Source organism: Pongo abelii, chromosome 7 (assembly GCF_028885655.2).
Source record: "Pongo abelii isolate AG06213 chromosome 7, NHGRI_mPonAbe1-v2.0_pri, whole genome shotgun sequence".
Taxonomy (NCBI): domain Eukaryota; kingdom Metazoa; phylum Chordata; class Mammalia; order Primates; family Hominidae; genus Pongo; species Pongo abelii.
In genome coordinates, this window is record NC_071992.2 from 40,673,993 (window position 1) to 40,691,744 (window position 17,752).

Here is a 17,752-nt window from a genome sequence, read left to right on the forward strand (position 1 = left end):
GGCACATTCACGTACATGGCCTATTTTTAAAACTAGCAAGTTTGCTTAGATGTCATCATGCATTCTGTGAACTCATAGCTCAATGCACTCAAAATAAAATAAGAGAATATCAGAACAAGAAAGAAGTTGTTCAGCAGCTCTGATTCTTTGTTGCCCTGATAAGGGAAGTGAGGGTTCTGACATGTGACCCTCGATGATCACACAGCTGGCTGGTGATAGACGTGGGCCGGACCCCAGGCTTTGAGACGTTCTGCCTGGTGTGCTTCCCACAAACACAGCCTCTGCCCCAGGGATGAGTAATAGGTTGTGCAGGGTGAGGACCTGACATTAAAATAAGTCTCAGACTTCTTCTTGCAGCGGCTGCAGATTTATGTCATTTTCTGCAATGTAGAATATGGTCATATTCCCAAGAGCTCAGAGCTCTTTCATAAATATAGTAATATCGATCTCCACCGTCATTCATGTAATCAACCAGCATTTATTGAGTGCCTCCTTTGTGGACAAGGCCAGTGATGCTGAAGATGTGAAGAACAGGGTGTGCCCCCAAGAGCTCCCACTGCCTGTTTGTGGGACAGGCACAAACAGGGTGGAGACACTGACATTGATGACCCCAACGCAGTGTGTGTGGTGCTGTGATGGAAGTGTGCATAGGATCCCACAGGATGGCCCAGCACTGACAGAAAGGAAGGGTAGGGAAGGCATCTGGAGCCGTTGAGCCCTGGGCTCTGCAGAAGGACTAACGGGAATTAAACAGGAGAGAAGGAGCGGTTCTAGGGCAAGGGAACAGCATGTGCAAAGGCAAAGAAGGCAGCAGAGTTGGACACATTCGAAGAACTGCAAGAACTTGGATCTGCCTGGAGCATGGAGGGGGAGGAAGAAAAAAGCCATAAAAGGGATGGTGAAGTGGGTGGGGCCAGGAGTTGTGATCTCCATTATACTGGTGGTGCATCTAAAGCAGACATCAAATTGGCAGCAGGGTGAGTTTCCCAGGCCTTCATACTATTTACTCCAGAGAGTCAAGAAACGCCCAGGTGAGAGCTGCATTCAAGTCACACCTTCTGCCTCCATCAGCCATCCCTCCCCAAGGGCAGAAGTGTTAAGCAGGTGAAATCTTCAGAGTGAAAATCAAGGATATGATTAAAAGTTTAGGGATGGTGGAAAAGACAGCTATGGACTGAATCTACGAATGGGTTTTTCCTCTTCCCTTTAGCAGCACCTGCTGTAGCCTCCTCCTCCGTCTTCTTTTTTGAGACAGGGTCTCAGTCTGTATCCCAGGCTGGAGTGCAGTGCAACAATCATGACTCAGTGCAGCCTTGACCTCCTGGGCTCAAGCAATGCTCCCACCTCAGCCTCTGAGTAGCTGGGACTACAGGCGCCCGCCACCACATCCAGCTAATTTTTAAATTTTTTTTGTAGAAAGGAGTCTCACTATGTTGCCCAGGCTGGTCTGGAACTTCCGGCCTCAAGCAATCCTCCTGGCTAATTTTTTAAGATTTTTTTGTAGAGACAAGGTCTCGTCCTGTTGTCCAGGCTGGTCTCAAGCTCCTGAGCTCAAGTGACCCTCTCGTCTTGGCCTCCCGAAGTGCTGAGTAATTTGCAGAGCCCAAGACAATCCCCGAGTCTACCCGGGGATGGCACAGGCTCAGCAGGAGACAATAAGCTTATTAATCACAGAGTATCTGGCACATATTAAGTAGGTGCTTAATATGTATGTATCAAATGAATGAATGATGTGAGTGTATCAACAGTGAGCACATATTAAGTAGGTGCTTAATATGTATGTATCAAATGAATGAATGATGTGAGTGTATCAGCAGTGAGTCTTTGTTTTCCCCCCTGGGATTTCTCTGATGTGCCAGGACCCCAAGTATGATTGGCCTGGGCAGGAGAAAGAAGAGTCCTTGGGGGCTGCCCAGGTGCTTCTGGCAAGGTGCCTCCCTTCATCCTTATAACACCCTTTACACCCTTCCGGTGTGTGCAACCGAGTGGATGGTGGAGGGAACCCTAAAGAGAGAAATGAAGAAGTACATAATACCTTGTATTTGGAACTGAAGTCCCCCTTTTGTAAAAGTATGTGTGTTATTGATAATGGCTAGCGGAGAAACTAACAAGATAAGATCAATTTCACTAATCAATTTCACCTTCCTCCCTCCCTTCTTTCCTCCCTCCTCCCTCCCTCTACAGTCAGTAGTTCAGATTTACAATCTCTTACCCTAGAGCCGGGTGTGCTTAGGGATTCTGGATTTTCTCAGGTTTTAGGAAGGTAATGAGAGGTGACAGCGTGCTGGCAGTCCTCACAGCCCTCGCTCGCTCTCAGCGCCTCCTCTGCCTGGGCTCCCACTTTGGCGGCACTTGAGGAGCCCTTCAGCCCGCCACTGCACTGTGGGAGCCCCTTTCTGGGCTGGCCAAGGCCGGAGCTCCCTCAGCTTGCGGGGAGGTGTGGAGGGAGAGGCGCAGGTGGGAACCGGGGCTGCGCGCGGTGCTTGCGGGCCAGCGCGAGTTCCGGGTGAGCATGGGCTCGGCGGGCCCCGCACTCGCAGCAGGCAGCCCGCCCCACCGCCCCGGGCAGTGAGGGGCTTAGCACCTGGGCCAGCAGCTGCTGTGCTCAATTTCTTGCTGGGCCTTAGCTGCCTTCCTGCGGGGCAGGGCTCCGGACCTGCAGCCCGCCATGCCTGAGCCTCCCCCCGCTCCGTGGGCTTCTGTTCGGCCCAAGCCTCCCTGACGAGCCCCGCCCCCTGCTCCACGGCGCCCAGTCCCATCGACCACCCAAGGGCTGAGGAGTGCGGGCGCACGGCGCGGGACTGGCAGGCAGCTCCACCTGCAGCCCCCGTGCGGGATCCACTGGGTGAAGCCAGCTAGGCTCCTGAGTCTGGTGGCGACGTGGAGAACCTTTATGTCTAGCTAAGGGATTGTAAATACACCAATGGGCACTCTGTATCTAGCTCAAGGTTTGTAAACACACCAATCAGCACCCTGTGTCTAGCTCGGGGTTTGTGAATGCACCTATCCACACTCTGTATCTAGCTACTCTAGTGGGGACTTGGAGAACTTTTATGTCCACACTCTGTATCTAGCTAATCTGGTGGGGACGTGGAGAACCATTGTGTCTAGCTCACGGATTGTAAACGCACCAATCAGCTCCCTGTCAAAACAGATCACTCGGCTCTCTGTAAAATGGACCAATCAGCAGGATGTGGGTGGGGCCAGACAAGAGAACAAAAGCAGGCTGCCTGAGCCAGCCGTGACAACCGGCTGGGGTCCCCTTCCACACTGTGGAAGCTTTGTTCTTTTGCTCTTTGCAATAACTCTTGCTGCTGCTCACTCTTTGGGTCCACACTGCCTTTATGAAATGTGACACTCACCGTGAAGGTCTGCAGCTTCACTCCTGAGCCAGCGAGACCACAAACCCACCAGAAGGAAGAAACTCTGAACACATCCGAACATCAGAACTAACAAACTCTAGACACGCCGCCTTTAAGAACTGTAACACTCACCGCAAGGGTCCCGGGCTTCATTCTTGAAGTCAGTGAGACCAAGAACCCACCAGTTCCGGACACAGTAACACAACCCAGTATACCATTTATTATATCAAACCCCCCAGTGGGCTAGGGGAGCACCTTGTAATCAAACATATAAACCCTTTCTGCAGCGAAATGTAAGAATATTCACGCTAAGTAGGATAATACATAACTTCAGTCAGTTGAGGTCAGGTTTTGCTGCCCCACGAGTTACAAAATGCTTGTGGTTTCCAGAGTGGGGAAGTTTGGAAATGTGGATAAGGGATCGCGGACCTACGAAACCAACACTTTTTGGATGAGGTAACTGAGATTCAAAGAGGTGAAGTAATGTGCCCAAGGTCACTCTACTGGGCGGAGGAGTCCAGGTTAGGACACGACAGTGTTGGGTTCCAAGATCCATGCGCTCTCTACTGCATAATTCTGGCCTGCTTCCTGCTGCGCCGTACAAAAAGGAGTAAATGGCAGTCCCTCCGGGGCTCAGCGGCAATGGCAATGGCAATGGCAATCAGACCAAGTTTGCAAAGAAGAGTTTTCTTTCTGGAACAGCAATGCCTCCACCTACTGGACATATGTGAGAATATCACTTGACTCCCCCCAAAAACCGAGTTTATTGTCCTGGTAATGGACTCTTAAAGGAGGGCAACGGAATTGTCTTTCTGCGACTCTGCAAATGACATTCAGGAGCCAGGAAGTGGTTACTAAATTGCTGTTACATAACTATCCTTCAAAATAATAACAACAACGAAACAACAATAATAACGTTGGAACGGCCAATGAGATTTGTTTGCTTGCTTGCTTTCTCTGCTGGACTCAGCTCCTGCACCTTGAAATGTACCGGGAATAAAGTAAGAGGTTGGGACGGGCGCGGTGGCTCATGCCTGTAATCCCAGCACTTTGGGAGGCCAAGGCTGGAGGCTTGCTTGAGCGCAGGAGTTCAAGACCAGCTAGGGCAATATAGGGAGACCCCCGTCTCTACAAAAATAATTTTTCAAAAAATTTCTTTTTAAAATTTTCTCTTTCATCCAATTGCCAGAAATTCTATTGTTAAAGTGCCAATTTTACCATTCTCAGCATCTCCAGAACATCCATTCTCAAACATGGCACTCTCCAAACCTTTCAGGAGCTCCTTATTGACTACAGACACCTGCTACTCCAGCAGATTTGCCACGTCGTATACCTCTGCCCTAGATGGGCCGTTATCATACCGCTATATCCTATTATAGTGTCCAGAACCGCCTATGAGATTTGTTTGGTTGGTTGCTTTCTCTACTGGACTCTTAGCTCCTGCACCTTGCAGTGTACCTGGAATAAAGTAAGAGTTTGGGTTGGCCAAGGTGGCTCATGCCTGTAATCTCAGCACTTTGGGAGGTCAAGACCGGCAGATCACTTGAGCCTAGGAGTTCAAGACCAGCTTGGGCAACGTAGGGAGAACCCCGTCTCTACAAACATAATTTTTTAAAAAATTAGCTGGGCGTAGTGGCATGCGCCTCTGGTCCCAGCTACTCTGAAGGCTGAGGCAGGAGGATTATTTGAGCCTAGGAAGCCAAGGCTGCCATAAGCCATGCTCAGATCACTGCCTTCCAACTTGGGTGACAGGGCAAGATCCTGTCTCAGAAAACAAAAGACAAAACAAAACAGAAAGCCAGAAACAAAACAACAAAGAGTTTAGTCATTTTTGAGAAAGGAAAAATGAGAGTGAATTTATTTCATAAAATTTAAAAAAATAAAAAATTTTTACATTAATTAGATGCAAATATAGTCATCATTGCCTTCTAAATTTCAGTGTGATTACACATTTAAAATCCTTTCTTGAATATGTATTTTGGTAGAAGGCAGGATGAAGAGAACTCGGGGATACACATGTTGCCAGAGAAGGGAGATCGTCAATAAATGTGATAATCACAATATACAGGATACTGTGTTCATATAAGAGATGGTTCTTTCCTTCAATCTCCCATATCATCTCTTCTTTTCTCAGACAGTGCCTTGAATGTCTCAAAAATATCTCTTTTTTTCCTTCCTTCCTTCTTTTCTTTTCCTTTCTCTTCTTTTCTTTTCCCCTTTTTTTGAGACTGAGTCTTGCTCTGTCGCCCGGGCTGGAGTGCCCTTAGAATGAATTAGCCAAGGAAACAAAAAAGTATACATGGAATGTGACACTTTGGAAGTTGGAGTGGTTACAAGATAAGTGGATAGTTATTTTTTCAGGTATGTGTTTTGTTTCTACAACAGTTCTCTATTTAGATACCATTCACACACAATAAATTCACCCATTTAGAACGTGCAGTTCAACAGTTTTTAGTATATTCACAAAATTGTGCAACCATTCCTGCAATCAATTTTATATATATATATATATATTTTTTTTTTTTTTTTTTTGAGATCGAGTCTTGCTCTGTTGCCCATGCTGGAGTGCAGTGGCTTGATCTCCTCGGCTCACTGCAACCTCCACCTCCCAGGCTCAAAAGATTCTCCTGCCTCAGCCTCCCAAGTAGCCTGGGATTACAGGTGTGCTCAGAACGCCCAGCTAATTTTTGTATTTATAGTGGAGATGGAGTTTCACCATTTGGCTAGGCTGGTCTTGAACTCCTGGCCTCAAGTGATCCACCCACCTTGGCCTCCCAAAGTGCTGGGATTACAGGTGTGAGCCACTGCATCTGGCCTAGAACATTTTTATCATGCCAAAAAGAAAGCCCGTATCCTTTAGCTGTCAATCCTGAAGCCCTCTGCTCCCCATGCCCCCAGGCGCTGGCAACCACTACTTTCCATCTCTGTAGATTTACCCATTCTGGACATTTCATAAAAATTGATCATATGATATGTGGTGTTTTGTGACTGGCTTCTTTCATTTAGTATAATTGTGTCCAGGTTCATCTATGTTGTAGCATATATCAGTACTTCATTTCTTTGTGTGGCCAAATAATATTCTATTGTGTGGATATACCACACATTGTTCGTTCATCAGTTGATGGACATTTGGGTTGTTTTCGGAAGCAGCTGTTATGAATAATGCTGCTATAAGCATTCGTGTACAGGTTTTTGTGTGGACATATGTTCGCATCTCTCTTGAGTATAGATGTAGAAGGGGAAATGTTGAGTTAAATGAGATAGGTATTTTTAAGCCAGGCGAAGTGGCTCACTCCTGTAATCCCAGCCCTTTGGGAGGCCAAGGCAGGCAGATCACTTGAGGTCAGGAGTTCGAGACCAGCCTGGCCAACATGGTGAAACCCCATCTCTACTAAAATACAAAACTTAGCTGAGCATAGTCACCTGCGCCTGTAGTCCTAGCTGGGAGGCTGAGGCAGGAGAATTGCTTGAACTCGGGAGGTGGAGGTTGCAGTGAGCCAAGATTACACCACTGCACTCCAGCCCAGGCGACAGAGCAAGACTCAGTCTCAAAAAAAAAAAAAAAAAGAAAAGAAGGAAGGAAAGAAACGGGTATTTTTATCTCATCTCCCTTCTAGATTACAAACATCCCTAGGGCAGGGTTTGAGTCATTCCTCTCCTGGCCCAGTGCTATGCACATCAACATTCATTAAATATTTATTGACTGGGACGAATCAATGGATGACATTTTCAATTTTAACATATAACATGGTAGGGAGTTGCAGGACTAGACAGGCATCATGAATACAATAAATCTTTTTTTTACAAAAGCAAAAAACTCAGATCATGAACAATCTTAACACTGACAAGTAAAACTGCAAAATATACATTTCAGAACCTCAGCTCCTCTTCTGTAAAATGAGAGCAACAATACTTTATAGTGCTGTTGTATGAAAAATTGTGTTCTATCTGAGAAGGCCTCAAACAGACGTGGCACACATAGTAAGCACTCAATCAATACTATGTAGCCAGTTCAATTCAATACGGTCCCTCATCCACAAACCAATCCAGCATTTGGCCTTTTGTGAAATATTGTTTAGCTTTAACCTTGAAAAGCCTGGGTTTTCATCTCACCTTCAGCTCTGTCTTTTGCTGTTCAACAAGAGATTTTTATACTTGTGTCTATATTCATGATATCAAAGCAAGTAGTTTAATAATTGAAAAAGAGGTGACTGATCTAGTGAATCTTGCTCTCAGGGTAAAAATTAAAAGTGCCAGCTAGGCGCGGTGGCTCATGCCTGTAATCCCAGCACCTTGGGAGGCTGAGGTGGGTGGATCACAAGGTCAGGAGATCAAGACCATCCTGGCTAACACGGTGAAACCCCATCTCTACTAAAAATACAAAAAGATTCACAGCTATAATCCCAGCACTTTGGGAGGCTGAGGCAGGCGGATCACAAGGTCAGGAGATCCAGACCATCCTGGCTAACACGGTGAAACCCTGTCTCTACTAAAAATACAAAAAATTAGCCGGGCATGGTGGCAGGCGCCTGTAGTCCCATCTACTCGGGAGGCTGACACAGGAGAATGGCGTGAACCCAGGAAGCGGAGCTTGCAGTGAGCCGAGATTGCACCACTGCACTCCAGCCTGGGGGACACAGCGAGATTCCGTCTCAAAAATAAAAATAAAAATAAAAATAAAAAATAAAAATACAAAAAGATTAGCCGGGCATGGTGGTGGGCACCTGTAGTCCCAGCCACTTGGGAGGCTGAGGCAGTAGAATGGTGTGAACCCAGGAGGTGGAGCTTGAAGTGAACCGAGATCGTGCCACTGCACTCCAGCCTGGGTGACAGAGCGAGACTCCGTCTCAAAATAATAATAATAATAATAAATAAAAGATAAAATAAAATAAATTAAACAAAAGAATTAGAAGTGCCATCCCACTAATTCTGCTAGGCAACACCCCCATATCTCTGGTCAGATGTGTTCAAGAGGCTACGTAGTCTTCAAGTCTGTGGAATTAGACTTCTGCCCTTAAGTGGGGGCATAATTAATCTTTTTAAAACTTAGTTTGCCTGTTGTTTAGATATCAAATAGACTCAATCTGTCTACCTCTTTTCAGAGTCTGGTTCTTGACATCATATGTTTATTTTAATGTTATGTTTAAATATGTTAGACTATAAAATAGACATCTAACTACATACTTTTAATGCTGGGTTAAACTTTGTTGATTAGGATTATCTCCACACTACACTGAGTTTGAAATGATAGAATATCTAAATTTCAGAATATAAATGCATTTCAATTACTTTCAAGTTTAGGTACAAAACTCAAGCCAGAACAGAAAAATATCACCTAGGGTCAGTCTTGCTTCACTGACTAGATAAAAATCATGTGTAATCAGTACATCAACTCAACAATCTAGAAATTGCTAGCCTTAGTCTCTTATGTGTACAGTACAATTTTTGTAAATGAAGGATACTCCTAAAACATTTGAAACTTTCTAACCTGATGAATTGGCAATTTTTTTTTCTTTTCTTTCTTGCTTTTTTTTTTTTTTTTGAGATGGGGTCTTGCTCTGCTGCCCAGGCTAGAATGCAATGGTACAATCATGGCTCATTGCAGCCTCGATCTCCCAGGCTCAAGTGATCCTCCTGCCTCAGCCTGCCAAGTAGCTGCGGGTACAGGCACCACCACACTGGCTAATTTATTTTATTTTATTTTTGTAGAGACAGGGCTTCCCTAGGTTGCTCAGGCTTGTCCTGAACTCCTGAACTCAAGTGATCCTCCTGCCTTGGCCTCCGAAAGTGCTGGGATTACAGGCATGAACCACTGCACCTGGCCTAACAAACTACTTTTTCTTACAATCTTACTCCCACTATGAGTGTGCAAGTAATGATAGTAATAATAACAATAGCTAGTAAAAGATTGCAGTGCAGGCCGGGTGCTGTGGCTCATGCCTGTAATCCCAGCACTTTGGGAGGCCAAGGTGGGCAGATCACCTGAGGTCAGGAGTTCGAAACCAACCTGGCCAACATGGCTTCTTCTTTTAATGCATAGAACAGAGGAGATGTTCTCATTTCCTACTTGTGAACAAATTCCCAATTAACACTATGAAAACTACTGAGTTTTGTTGCAGGGGTCAACGAGTACCCTAAAGGTTCCCAATTTGTGGTAGCATTTGACAATTCACAGACATGCTACTCCCTGGGCAGTTACCAGCAACTGAATCTTATGATCAGCCTCTCAGCCCCGTATACTTCCACCCAATCACCTCCACAAATCACAACCAGGGGTCTTTCAGGCCTATCCCTGGGGTAGGGGGTGGGGGCAGGGAGCAGAGGAGATGGAGTTTGTAATTTGAAATGGGACCCCATTTGAGAAAGATAGCCAATTCCTGTGTGACCATTATAGAAAGACCTAGAAGTAAGAGAGAGCCTTGAAGACCATCATTACCTGTTACCCCTCTTTACCACACAGGATGTACACTGTGCTGTGGGGAACACGATCACACAGACAAGGCTGAGTGAGGCAGCACCCTACCGCCTACAGTTTAAGACCAAGAACACCTGCATTGCAATCTTTTTTTTTTTTTTCTTTTTTTTTGAGATGGAGTTTCTCTCTGTCGCCCAGGCTGGAGTGCAGTGGCGTGATCCAGGTTCACTGCAATCTCTGCCTCTAGGGTTCAAGCAATGCTTGTGCCTCAGCCTCCCGAGTAGCTGGGATTACAGATACCCACCACCACATCTGGCTAATTTTTGTATTTTTAGTAGAGACGGGGTTTCGCCATGGTGGCCAGGCTGATTTTGAACTCCTGATCTCAGGTGATCCGCCCACCTTGGCCTCCCAAAGTGCTGGGATTACAGGCGTGAGCCACAGCACCCGGCCTGCACTGCAATATTTTACCAGCTATTGTTATTATTACTATTATTATCATTAGAGACAGGATCTCAGTCTGTTGCCTAGACTGGATTGCCGTGGCTCAATCATAGCTCACTGCAGCCTCCAACTCCTGGGCTCAAGTATTTGGGACTACAGACACAAGCTACTGTGCCAGGCTAGTTTTTAAATTTTGTGTAGAGACAGGGTCTCACTATGTTGCCCAGGCTGGTCTCAACCTCCTGAGCTCAAGCAATTCTCCTGCCTCAGCCTTCCAAAGTGCGGGGATTATGGGCACAAACCACTGTGCCCAGTCCAACCAGCTATTATTACTATTTTTCAATTAGAAGGAAAAAAACAAAAACAAAAAACAGAGGGATGTGGGTGTGTATGTTTCTTGGAATCCAAGCGATCGGGGGAAAAAAATCCGTCAAAAATGTTCTCAGTACAAAAGTTGGCAAAACAGCTCTCTTTTTTTCAACTGAACTTTGTAATAGGAGAAATACTCTCACTAGGAGAGGATGTTTCTGAGCCAAGTTGAAGCAAAAGAAACTTTTTCCAGCATGTCAGGAACGAAGCTGACGTTCCATTAAGAAGAAGAAGAAAAAAAAGAAGTGCTAGAGGAAGGAGTAAGAGGAGAAAAGGCACCAGAATTCAGACGGAGCTTTAAATTCCAGACTGGGCCAGCGTCGGGAGCACGTAGGAGGCGCCCCTCGGAAAGGAGCCGGAGACCCGGCTGACTTCGCACTTGAGCTCCAGCCCCGTGGACATTTCCTGTTCTGCCTCTGGAAATTCAAGCTGAAAGTTACAAAACATCCTTTTCCCTGGAACCAAGTGCTTGGTTGGGAGACCATGCCCTCCCCTTCCTTCCTCGGAACTCCTCCTTGATCGCCCCGTGGCCTCCCCAGGAGAGATGTGAAATCAGCGGTAGCAGGTGGCGCAGAAGGGAGAGGGGAGCGACCCTGGGGACCGACTCTGGGGACCCCCGCCGAAGAGGTAGGAAACGGGGGACTGCACGTTCCTGAGGCCACTTCACACTTATTGAGCAAAACGAGGTGCTGTCCTTTAAGCCCGGGGTTGAGGTGTTTCCCTCGCTTGGGTATGCGCCGGGTGGTGGGTGGACTGGCCTCGAATCTGGAATAAGTTCAGGCATTCCTTTTCCCTCTGTCTTTCCAAGTTGAACTTTAATTCTTGGGTCTCTGGAACCACATATTTTGTTTGGTGTGGGAGGTGTTAAATGGCAGAATTCTAGGAAGTAAATATTGTGAATCCCTGATTTTGCTCTTTTCTTTATTTTCTTTTCTCTTTTTTCTTCCCCCCCTCCCTTTTCTTTTCTTTTCTGTTCCCTTTGCTTCTCTCTTCTCTTCTCTTCTTTTTTCTTTCCGCCCCTGAAATGCCCAGGAGCAGTCATAAATACCTTCATCTGGGAATAGATTCGGGGAGAAGTGAGAAGGGGACAGGGCTGGGAAAAGCATTCTCACCACGGTGAACTGGGCGTGGCTGTTTTCCGGGACCTGGGCCGTGTGTTCTTCTGGCCCAGATGCTCTCTCCGTCCCTTCCTTCTGCCCACTGCCATGGGGACAACTACCTTGAGTTGTTTCTCCGGGTGCAGGGATGTGGCACAGACCCTGGTTAGGGCCCTTGAGCATCAGTGCCCTGCGTTTATGGACAGAACTCAGGTGCTGTCTTAAACGTTTCTGTCTGGGGCAGAGCTAACTGGTCTACCCAGAAGCCTGCGTGTAGTCCTTGGCTTCCTGAGGGACACCCGGCAGTCGGTCTGTGGAAGGCCAGCCTTGGCAATACATGTGCTGACATTGGACCTGCTCAGAGAACTCAGCATGGCTTCTGCATAAGGAGTTCTCAGCTGGGTTCACGTTTATTATATACATTTGTTTCTCTTAGAAAATGGCTTTTGAACTTAAAAAACGTCTTGTGTGGCCGGGCGCAGTGGCTCATACCTGTAATCCCAGCACTTTGGGAGGCCGAGGTGGGCGGATCACTCGAGGTCAGGAGTTCGAGACTAGCCTGGCCAATATGGTGGAACCCTATCTCTACTAAAAATATAAAAATTAGCTGGGCGTGGTGGCAGGCACCTGTAATCCCAGCTACTCAGGGGGCTGAGGCAGGAGAATTACTTGAACCTGGGAGGTGGAGGTTATAGTGAGCTGAGATCATGCCACTGCAGTTTAGTCTGGGCAACCGAGCAAGACTGTCTCAAAAAAGAAAAGAAAACATCTTATGATCTAAGGACATCCTTGCTCCTTGGAAGGGATGCAGGTCCCCTTTGTGGAGTTCAACGTGGAGCCTGGGGGCACCAGGGGTCTCTTCTGTCCACTTCCAACAAAGTAGCTCCATCCTTACCTGACTTTTATGTCAAGGTTCCCAGTTAAAAGCATGCTTTTAAAACAATTTGCAGAACTGCTGACCTACAACAAGCAGTGCTTTGCCTAGACTGAAAATGACTGCTTATGGAACAAAGTTGATTGACGGAGGGATTTCTAGCTTGCCCCTGTCTAGGCTCTTACTCGGTCCTCCCATCCGCCTCCTTTAATGATCGCCTTCTGCCCTGGGGAACCCGCTGGAGGTGGGAGTGCCAACCAGGCTCAGCGAGCGAGCTGTTCCATCTCAGGCACCTGACCTCCCGTGCAGGGACAGACAAGGGGCAGAGCCCCAGAGAGCTGATATTACAACTCGGCCTCTCTCTCCAAGTCTTTTCTGAATTTGTCCTTCTAATTGTGTTCATGGTTATGAACTACATGATCAATAATTGTAACAGCTAATTATTGATCTTCCTTTATGATAACAGATTACTTATTGAGCCAGGCATGGGGCTGAGCACATTACACAGATGAGCTCATGGAATCCTCACAAAGCCCTATAAGGTAGCTTTTGGCATGACCCCCACTCTGCTGTGTGGAGTGGAAAGGAAGAGCCACTGAGTGACTGGCTTGAGGGCACCCTGCCACTTAGTGGTGAAGGTGGGGCTGGGGCCCCCTCCCCCTGAGTCTGAGCCATACTGCCTTGAATATTTTTGCAGCTGTGTTTGACAGAAGTAAGAAGGACATTGTTGTGAGTGTGGCTTTTTCGTATTTTGTCGAAGAATGCCCCTGAGAATAGGCTGGGAGGAGCAGGGTCACGGGGCCAGGACGGAATGTTCTGTGGGAAGGAAGAGTGCTCCTAAGAATAAGTGGAGTTAGGATTCTTGTCCAAACTGCATCCCTGATAAACATCACTTTTTCTCTGAGAGGTGGTATAGTTTTTGTTTGTTTGTTTTATGTTTTAGATACAGGGTCTTGCTGTGTCATCCAGGCTGGAGTGCAGTGGCACAGTCCTAGCTCACTGCAGTCTCGACCTCCTGGGCTCAAGTGATCCTCCCACCTGAGCCTCCCCAGGAGCTGAAACTACAGGCATGCACCACTATGCCTGGCTATTTTTTTTATTTTTTAATTTTTTGTAGAGATGGGGGTCTCCCTATGTTGCCCAGGCTGGTCTTGAACTCCTGGTCTCAAGCGATCCTCCTGCCTTAGCTGCCCAAAGTGTCAGGATTATAGGCGTGAGCCACTGTGCCCTACTGAGGTGGTAAGGTTCAATGGGAAAGTGCCAGGCTCTGTAGCCAGACTGCCTGAGTTCACATCTCAGCTCTGTCACATTTTAGCTTGGTCATCTTGAGCAAATTACACAAACCTGTGTGCCTCAGTTTCTTCAAAATAATATCCTCTGGAGAAGGATGATAATAACAGTACCTATTTCACAAAGATATCACGAAGATAAGATTAGTTAATCCACATGAAGCATTTAGAATTGCATCTGGCATATGATAAACACCCAATAAATATGTTATGTGTAAAAGAGGTTGTTGTGTTAACCCAAGGAAAAGTAGTTTGGGAGCAGTCTGGAAATAAGAAGTCACTGGTGTTTGAAACTATAAAATGCACACCAACAAATGCAATGTGATTTCAATTTGAGCTGGGGAGAGGAGGATTGTGCTTGGACCCCAGCTAGGAAGGACCCTGGGAGACAGCCTAGGACCTTCAGGGAAGAGCTTAGCTGTTCTCCCAGAGATGAAACTGAAAACAACAACAACAACAACAACAACAACAAAACTAGTCTTTAGGGTTGGCATTGCCAAATTACATCCTTGCATTAAATGAAGTAAGTGTAGGCTGGGCGCGGTGGCTCATGCCTATAATCCCAGCACTTTGGGAGGCCAAGGCAGACAGATAACTTGAGGCCAGGAGTTTGAGACCAGCCTGGCCAACATGGTGAAACCCCATCTCTACTGAAAATACAAAAATTAGCTGGGTGTGGTGCCAGGTGCCTATAATCTCAGCTACTCCAGAGGCTGAGGCAGGAGAATTGCTTAAGCCCAGGAGGCAGAGGTTGCAGTGAGCCAAGATTGTACCACTGCACTCCAGCCTGGGTGACAGAGCGAGACTCTGTCTCAAAATAACAACAAAGAAAAGAAGAAAGGAAGGAAAGAAGGAAGGAAGAGGGAAAGGAAAGGAAAGGAAAAGAAAATGGTATAAGTGTAATCTATTTACCTTTGTAGTTGTGGAAATGAGTCCCAAGAAAATGGTATAAGTGTAATCTATTTACCTTTGTAGTTGTGGAAATGAGTCCCACCTCTGACCTAATGTTATATAAAGCAAAAATATGTTTTTTTCTTGTTTTTTTTTCAACGCCATCGGCTGAACCACTTGTATTTTTGGAAGGATGACTTTAGGATTTCAAACCGAGATATGAAATTTAAAAGCTAAATGTAGCTGATTTAAAACAACAACAACAATAACAACAACAACAACAAAAACAGGAGATCATGACTTACAAAAGAATTCTGTGGCTTTTTCAAAGAACAAATTTGTGAGCTCAGCCTGAGTCTGGATTACATGTATAATGATCTTGAAACTGGTTTGCCAACTTTTACTTGAAGTAAAAGTAGATGAGAAATAAATCAATGGCTGACATTGACTGAGCACTTACTATGACCCAGGCATTGTGCTAAGTGCTTCCCCTGCGTCACCTCATTTGTTTAATCCTCACGGCTGCCTGTCAGGTGAATACTATTATTATCCCCGGTTTGCAAATAGTGATAGCAAGGTTTAGAGAAGGAGACAAAATGCACAAAAGCAGACAGCTCATAAGCGTTGGAGTTGGCATTCTAATTTAGAGCTATCTAATTTGGGTATGAGTGCTTAAACCCAACATTATAGTTCTAGTGAATCTAATAATTCCCGGCTTAAGCCATTTGTGTCTGTTTGAAGAGTACTGCACATAGAAGCTGATGGACAAGAGTCATAACTCTTGCAACATGGGCACAGCGCTAGTGTGGGCAAAACACACTTAGGCATTTTGGAGAGCAGAGTTTGGAAGACTCAGAGGGCACTGGACAGGAGACTCATGGTGTAATTGCATCTGAGCAAGGAAACTGTTCCAGGCAGCTCCAGGTGTAAGTAAAATCGTGAAGCAAGTTGCCTTCTTCACCTTTCTCTGTGCTCTCCTAGAGGCTTCCCTGCTCATCCCAGGCCACTCAAGATATCGGGGATATCTTTTTCTTTTTTCCAGAGATCTCAGTCACGCTCTAACAAGACAGAGATTATCCCAGCTGTGGACTGACTCCCACCAAGCCCCGCTCTGCAATAAATACCCTCCATCTCTCATATCCATAATTGATCTTCTTTTTTTTTTTTTGGTCCATCAGAACCCCCTTTAACCAGTACTTGATGTTTAGCAAATTGTTTGAAAGTAATCAATGAATTCATACACTGGTGCAGCTCTCTTGGGGGACTTTTAGGCTTCAGTGGGACAGTGACTAGGGGAGATGCACTTAGGGCAGGGAGATTCCCAGGAAACCCCTGGCCACATGCCACTGTGGTTATCTGTTCCCTGGCGGGAAAGGCACTCTCCTTTCTGATGGTCTGAGGTCTGGACCTCAGGCTCTTGCTGTGTTCCTTCATAGAGAGGCTGCTTACCTGAATTTTCAGAACAATTCCTAGCACCAGCTCAGCAGGGACAGCGCCTGGCAGCAGTAGGAAGCGGGTGTGATGTTCTTCCTGGGTGCCCAGAGCCCTCTCCCTCTGTCCTTTTTCTTGGTGGCCCCTCTCCCACCCCATTCCCAGCCTCTCCCAGGCTCCCCTTCCTTCCTCACCTCCAGGAAAGCCTTGAGGCTCTTAATTCACGGGACAACCTTAAAACGCACACTGGCCAAGCGTGGGTGTGTTTATAACAAGAATCAAATTATTTTGCTGGAAACAAGAGGACAATGGAATTTAGGAATCAGCAGTTCTGGGAGAGTTTTTTAAAATGTTGGAATTCGGGTCCTCCTTAGACGTCCCTGCCTCAAATAATGCACTGTAAACCGTTCTCATTCATGGCCCATCAGTCATTGCGCAGGGTCCTAGTTTAATAAGTAGGGGGAACTGGGGAAAGGAAGGGAAACCTGTTGCTCATCCCAGGCCTCCCAAGATTTTGGGGATGGCAGAGAGGGGAGGGCTTCCACACCTTCTGCACTTTCAGTCTTCTAGAGGCAATGAAGATACCAGATACCTTCTTCTTTAGCTTCAGCCTGTTTGTTTGTTTGTTTTTTCTAGACAGAGTCTTGCTCTGTCACCCATGCTGGAGTGCAGTGGTGTGATCTCGACTCACTGCAAGCTCCGCCTCACAGGTTCAAACGATTCTCCTGCCTCAGCCTCCTGAGTAGCTGGGATTACAGGCACCTGCCACCACACCAGCTAATTTTTGTAGTTTTGGTAGAGACGGGGTTTCACCATGTTGGCCAGGCAGGCTGGTCTTGATTTTCTGACCTCAGGTGATCCGCCCTCGTTGGCCTCCCAAAGTGCTGAGGTTATAGGTGTGAGCCACACGCCTGGCCATAAGCCTGTATTTTTAAAATGAGGTTCCAGACAGATACAAGCAGAAAGGAAGAGTTGCAAAAGCAGATACGATACAGAACAAAATGCCCCAAGGTGGCAGGGAGGGCTTGGTATGTTTATTATGCAACGAGGGACTCTCCTGGCCCTTGGAACTTTCCATAGTTTGACTTTCTGGTTAATCATTACCATCTGCATGGCTGCTGGCAGCCGAGGCTTTGCTTGGCCTGCCAGGCCTGGCAGTCGCGTTGCTGGCCAGCCTGAGGACTGCACTAGCCATAGTTACCTGTGATGCCCCCTCGAGTTTCCTGCAGGAACAAGCAGGGGTGCCTGCGGCCTGCTGACGCAGCCTGGCGGGGAGTGGCTTGCCTTATGCCTGTCTCCTTGTCTCTCACAGCTGGCTCTCCAGGGCCGGTCTGCTTTTCGTAGTCTCACGTTTCCTTTTCCAGCACACTTGTGTGTGTCTGCATACCACGTGAGAACACAGCCTGCTCTCTTCCTTGGAGTGGCTGGATTTCCAGCAGGCACCGCACATGCTTGTTCAGATGCAAGGATACGTCATGGAAAAGAGAGGCCTGGATAGATGTATCTTAGTTCATACACAGCTGTCAGGACTTGAGGCACGTATCAGCAGAGCCTGGGAAAAAGCATGAGATCTGCTTTTA